General features: G+C 47.6%; 1 protein-coding gene and 1 long non-coding RNA gene across 2 annotated transcripts in view; one reads left to right on the forward strand and one right to left on the reverse strand.

Annotated features, from left to right (window-relative positions):
- CRADD (CASP2 and RIPK1 domain containing adaptor with death domain) overlaps window positions 1–2051 on the reverse strand; it is an 80946-nt gene extending 78895 nt beyond the window's left edge. The window contains exon 1 of the mRNA XM_062633356.1: window positions 1921–2051. The gene's annotated coding sequence lies outside the window, so the exon portion shown is untranslated. The remainder of the gene's footprint in view (window positions 1–1920) is intronic.
- A 44-nt stretch (window positions 2052–2095) lies between these two features.
- On the forward strand, window positions 2096–6205 carry LOC134171311 (uncharacterized). The gene is made up of 3 exons (XR_009967591.1): window positions 2096–2179; window positions 4233–4395; window positions 5827–6205. It is a non-coding gene; the product is annotated as an uncharacterized LOC134171311 (long non-coding RNA).
- The last annotated feature ends 57 nt before the right edge of the window (window positions 6206–6262 follow it).

Consider the following 6262-nt stretch of genomic DNA (forward strand, 5'->3'; position numbering starts at 1 on the left):
GATTTCTTCTAGGCCCTTTTAGCTACTAGAAGGCTGGTACAAGGTCTCCCTGGAGCCTTCTGCAGACTGAACATTCCCAGTTCTCCCAGACTGTCTTCACAGGAGAGGTGCTCCAGCCCTCTGAGAATCACTATTTGGTGTTGGGATGCTCATTTTGGACAGATGAAGCTGAAGATTCTGTAACGCACTACATTTACATTACTGTGAGCAATCACGCAACTAAAGCAAAATTCAGGCAGCAGGTCCCCACCATTTCTCCCTTCAGAGATTCCCTGACTGCCCCTGAGCTCCCAAAGCACTTGCAGAGTTCAAGGCAGGCTCCCAGCAGCAGCTCCGAGGGCATTATCTCAACCCTGACAGTAAACTGTTTCAGCTGCTATGAGGCTCTTGTACTTCACATTCTCATGGGTCACTGAGAATCCCCATTCAGGAGCTTCCTCACCCATGTGCCAGATGAGGAACACTGACTTCTCCAGTCACTGTACAGCACGTGATGAGCTCCTCTTCTTCATGACCAAAGAGGTCAACACTTTTCAAAAGAAGGCCCGTTCAAACCATCTCCATTTGCATCTTGAGGCACCAGAAAATACCTATCAAGCCACGGATCTGAAGGGGGAATTTCTGCTGAAACAGGCCTCTGGCTCGCTGACTGCAGAGTGAGCGCAGCTGAGGTTTTAAAGCCCTTAACACCAAGGTCATTGGCCCAGTAAATTTCCAGGATGGAGTGTACTGATTTTTAAAGATTTTTTTTTCAAGTCTTTTTAAAGATTAAGCATTTCTTTGTGTGTGTGTTTACAGTGAGAAGGAAATGTGAGTCAGGCACTAAGCAGACAGATATGGAAATCTATCAGGATTTTGGTGCATAACAGCATAGGGACAGAGTTCAGCACAACATGGGATTAATTTCAATTAATTCAATTTAATTTTAATCCTATATCTAGGAACCCAAAGTAAGCTCTAAACTGAATTTTCTCTAGTAATGCTGGTGCTAAAGTAAAAAGATGACATGTCTGTTTACCCAAAACATGTCTCAAACCTTACCCAGGCCCTTCCAAAAATACGTATCTTTCATTGTAGAGACAAACTTGAACCAATATACACCCACCCCACCCCACACCCCCGCTGAACGAGCACAGTCTTTGACTCATCACCACACCAACACAGGCAGGTCTGCATTTTTCCGTTTCCGCATCTGACACAGAATCTGTCCACGAACAGGGATAAAACTTTCTAAAGCCTTGACCCTAAAGAGACCCCTTCTGATCCTAAAAAGCACATTCCCTTAGTTCTTGGCTAGAAACATTGGCATCTGCCCAAACTACAACTGCACCGGGCTGATCATGACTGCGAGCGCGTTCCCTTGCGCCGGCTTTGCCACGACTAAGGTCCCTCTGCCTAACCAATGGGTGCGTTTGGCTACAGGCTAAACATCTCCCTCCAAGAAGATCAAGTTTTGCTTTCAACTTCTCCGTGGCCGAGCTCTGGCAGCTGCCGCTCCTGCAGCGCCCAGGGCCCGGCTGCCCGACCTCCCGGTCCCCGCGCCCCGAGCCTCCCGCCGCGGCCCCAAGGCAGGCAACACCACCACAGCCCTCCCCGTGCTTTCCCTCCGCCCTCCTGCCGGGTACAGCGGCTGCAGCAGGGGCGGGCGCTCCCGCCGGCCCGCGGCCCCGCCGGCCCAGCCCGCCCCGGCGAAGCCCGGCCCCACAGTGCCGGAGCCACCGCCGTACGGCCCCTCGGCACCGCTCGGGCTGACGCCTTTACTCCTGCTGCCCCCTCGGCGGCGCCCGGGGCAGCGGGAGGGGAGGACGGGCCGAGCCGAGCCGAGCGGGACCGCCAGTACCGCACCGCCAAGCAGGCGGAAGACAGAGCGTTCGGGGCGGCGAGTGCTGTGAGGGGAGAGCATCCTCGACCCGTACTTACAAGAGGGAAGTAGGGAACTACACGGGGTACCCCAACCCCCGCGAAGCCTGCGCGGGGAGCACCATCTTTGTTGAAGGCAAGAGGGCTTCGCCGGAAGCCGCCGCCACCGCCCTGCTGCGGGCCAGCCGAGGAAGGGCAGCAGCTGTCGGCCCCGCTGAGGACGGGGCGGGGAAGGGGGGGTGCAGCGGCCGCCATGTCAGCTGTGGGCAGCGGGGCAGGGACGCGAGGCCGCGTCTTTCCCCTCCTCCCGGCCGGGAAGGTGGGCCTCGGGCGGGAGGCCTGCGGCGGGGAGGGCTGGGCCTTAGGGTTCAGGAGTGCGGTGTAAGCTCCAGTCGGGCGCGGGGAGCAGACCGCAGGCAGCGTTGGCCGCCGGCGCTCAGCCTGCCGTATGTGAGCCCGAATGCGGGAGGAGCGGGTCCCTTCCGCGGGTTGCTGCCGCCCCCGCTGCGTGTGTGTGTGTGTGTGTGTGTGTGTGTGTGTGTGTGTGTGTGTGTGTGTGTGTGTGTGTGTGTGTCCACCGAGGGGGCTCCTTTGTAGGGGTTTGGAGGAGCTGCAGTAGGCTCAGCATGTGGGTGCGTGGTTCGGGCTGTTGCTTGTTTAGTGAGTGTGTCTAAAATGAAATTAGAAATTACTAAACCCCCGAGTTTTCCTGACATTAGAAACTGCTGATTTCATTACTCTATAGGGACGTCACTTCCTAGCTGCATGTGCTAAACGAGACTTCATACAGGTGTTGGTACCATCATGTCACACACACAGCAATGTTATATCGAATGCTGTATGTATTTAGCTCCATTACTTTAATCTGAACAGCCTAAAAATGAAGAAACTTTCACCGATGAAAACTGTGTAGTAAAGTAATATCCAGCTTGTGCCTACCGCAGTGCTGTGGGCATGAGTGCACGTTCTCGTAGATTTATCCATCTACTATTGAATACAAAAAACATCTTTTGCACATCCTTTTATATGAATATTTGAAACCAAAGTACTATAGATGAGTGAAAGCTGTGATTCATAGAGCTGTAACAGTGAGGTGGAGTCATTTCCTATCGTATCATTGAAGAACTTTTCTCGATCCTCACATAGGTGTTGAGTGGCACATGGGCTTGAGCAGTGTCAGCCCTTTCCTTTCCTGTCCGGATCGCGGTAACAGTAAGAGGGAAAAGCAAACCCCAAGGTCCTGCAGTGATGGAACACGCTACTTCGTAGCTGCAGGCAGCCCCAGCGAGCCAGCTGTGGTCTGCTCCGCTGGCGAATGCCTCTCCTCTGGAAAAGCCGGAAAGGTGGTTGCTACAGCTGCTGCTAGAAGTGTTGCCACCGTGTGAATCCCATTTGTACAGTCACTTCAGACTAATGGTACAGATTTGGGAAGATTTAAGGGTATTTGGAGGTTAGCTATGGAAACCTTTACATGCCTTCCCTACCTGACTGGGTTTAAACCACGACAATACTGTACGCGGGAAATACTTTCCATGGAAAAATGTTAACTGAAAGTATCGCTGGTAGAGCTTACATACTGCATATGCTTAATATGGTGTTTATCTACAAGATTCTGCATGAAGACACACACTTAGTCATATTCAGTGAGCTTAGATCCTTTTATTTTCCTGTGGCTGACAGCAGAGTGGAGAATTTATGTGGGTGCAGAATGTAACAGTGCAGTCTTAAGAGCAAAGCTGGATTTAAGAAACAAAAAAAACCCCACCCCAAAACCATTAAGTATGTGGCCAGCTTCTTCAGAAATGCTACTTATTTGGCAATTTTAAAGCAATATTTTTATTTAATCAACATAATGCTTTATCTAGGATTATTTCCAGGCAATAAATTTGATACAAGGGGTTTAAATTGCTTTTGAATAATTGATAAATAATATTCCAATACATCTGTTAAACCAAGGCAAATGTTGATTTTTTCCTCAGGCACACACGTTAGCCTTCTAGGAACACAGACATAAAATTAAATACTCCTATGGGTTGTTTCAGGTCGATGCATTAGCATATTTACTGTGACCTTGACGGCACTGGAAACCACACAAGTAACTCATGATCGGTAACTCTAAGACATGAAGTATGCTGTTGTTGCAGCAGCCAAAGCACAGCTGAGGCGGTTTTACACTGTCACGTCACGGATAGTTTTGTAGTACCAGTTGTGAGAAAGTACATTTGTAAACAATGCAAACAGGCACTAGGGAGCAGAGAGAACCAGAGACCTTCTTATATATCATTCCTCAGCACAGCACTGCACAGCTGCGGGGAGTTTCCTTTCTGTGCTTCCTCTGTTGCTGATTGCCAGCTTTTTTTTTTCTTTTTCAGTCACAATCTAAGCAACTGTATTATATCTGGTATTGGAACGGCTAGACTTGGAGACTTAAAAATATCACATCATTGTAATCCCGACAGCTGCATTTAATTGCAGATGATGTGCCTACGTTTTAAAATAGAAAACGACAAGCAGTTACATCACATTTTTTGCCAGGTGAGGCAACTAGGTTTATTTAGTTTATACTGTCCAAGAATATCTTGGAAAGTTAGCAAAATGTATGGATATGGACAGAGCAGCTCTGGTTCCCACTGGAGTAAATGGCAGCAATATTGCAGCCTGTGTTTAGTCACGTCTTTGCTTACAGTCTAAATAAAAGAAGGAAAGCAGTGTAAGGGAACTGATAAGCCTGGTAAGGCAGAGGGTGGATGACAGCAGAGGTCCAAGTCTGATTAAAGGGAAAATGTGTTTCCTTTTCCTTCCACTGGTTTATACCTAGTGCTGCAAATTCCCTAGTGGAAACTGTAAATGCGCTGCTGATGTTTTGGATTCATGTTCGGCTGAACACCCCAGGTGCTGATGGTACTCTGCACTTACAGAATAAGGACGCACACAGGTAGTACTTGAAGTCCAAGGAGAGAAGCCCTTAAACCTTTTATTGTGATTCTGTTTGGGTTCAGCCCTAGCTGAAGTTCTTCCAGTTCAGTTCTGGTCTGAGTTCAACAAAATTTCAGGAGGATGGTTCAGTTCTATTCTAGGTTTAGGGACAGACATGTATAATTGAGCCATTTTGGGTTCAGCTCAGCTCCCCACAGTCAGTCCCACACATCAGTATCATCAGACTTTTTTAGACTTAAAATGTTGCTCTCTCTGGTTCTGTGGACTGGGGAAGCACCAGTGGTCTCCAGGCCACACTTTTGAGGACCACTGTATTCAGGGTATCAAGTCCAGATCTGTGGGAACCAAGTGAAGCAGCATCTGTTCTGACAAAGCTCTTCTCTTTACATATGGGTTATTCCAGGTCAGATTTTAAAATTTAAAATACAGTTATAAAGCTCACTTAAAAGTCCAAAATCTTTTTAGAAACTCTGTACAAGTATAATGAGAATAAAACCCGACCAAAACCCCAAAACTTTTGAGAGGATCTTTAATGCTAATTAGAGTCAAACTGTATCCTAGAATGTATGTATTTTCTTTGTTTTCTACAGACTAATTTGTTTCTGCTGATAACAAGAGCCAAAATGTGTTTTTAAAACTAGTGCAAGCAGATTTAATCTATTAGGACTATGCTGTTTTCAATTGTCTGTAGGACAGCGTTCCAACTTTAAGGACAAAAGAAAAGAAATATGAGCCTCTAGATTTGTTTATTAAAAACACATCTAATTGGTTAAATCTCTCACAAAACCTCTGAAATGAAGATGGAAAACAAAAAAAAAAGAAACTTATTATATGGTTGCTTGTAATTTTTAGAAAAAGAAGCACAAAAAATATTTCTGAGTGTGATACATCTCAAAAACACTTTAAAATACAAGTCAGGCTGGCTCAAGTGGTGGCCTGAAGACCAGATGAGGGTCTTGCAAGCCATTGCTATCCACTGCTGTCTCAAGCGATCATCCTTTCCTCCCTGCCCTCTTCCTCCTCACCCAGGTCCCCCCTGCACACCCCTTTGCAAGCGTGGCCTCCCTAATGCCAACACCCAGATTTCTGTGCCAGCCTCTGAAAAACAGGTGGATGCCAAGAAAGGAAGGCTTTGGTATGGAAAGGTTGCCCTACCTGTAAACCAAGCTTTGGCGTGCTGCTCTGGGTGCCTGCAGGGTTCGAGGGTGCTGGGCTGCAGGATGAGAGTGCCTGTCACTCTTCAGGTGTCATCTGCAACTCCAACAGGGATTCCTTATCACTCCTGGGAAAAGGTGGCAGGCAGAACTGAAGTGAATCATTGAAGGGGAGTAGCCCCTGGGCTGCCTCTTAGGTTGTTCTGATACTTTGTAACTTTCTATTCACATAAATAATAAAGGCTTTAAATTAAGTGGGGTTTGAAGAGAAGAGAGCAATGAATATAAAATGTAGGTGACACATCATGAAG

Source organism: Pezoporus occidentalis, unplaced genomic scaffold (genome assembly GCF_034315485.1).
Source record: "Pezoporus occidentalis ecotype Australia unplaced genomic scaffold, CSIRO_AGI_Poc_V1 ctg112, whole genome shotgun sequence".
NCBI classification, from domain to species: Eukaryota; Metazoa; Chordata; class Aves; order Psittaciformes; family Psittacidae; genus Pezoporus; species Pezoporus occidentalis.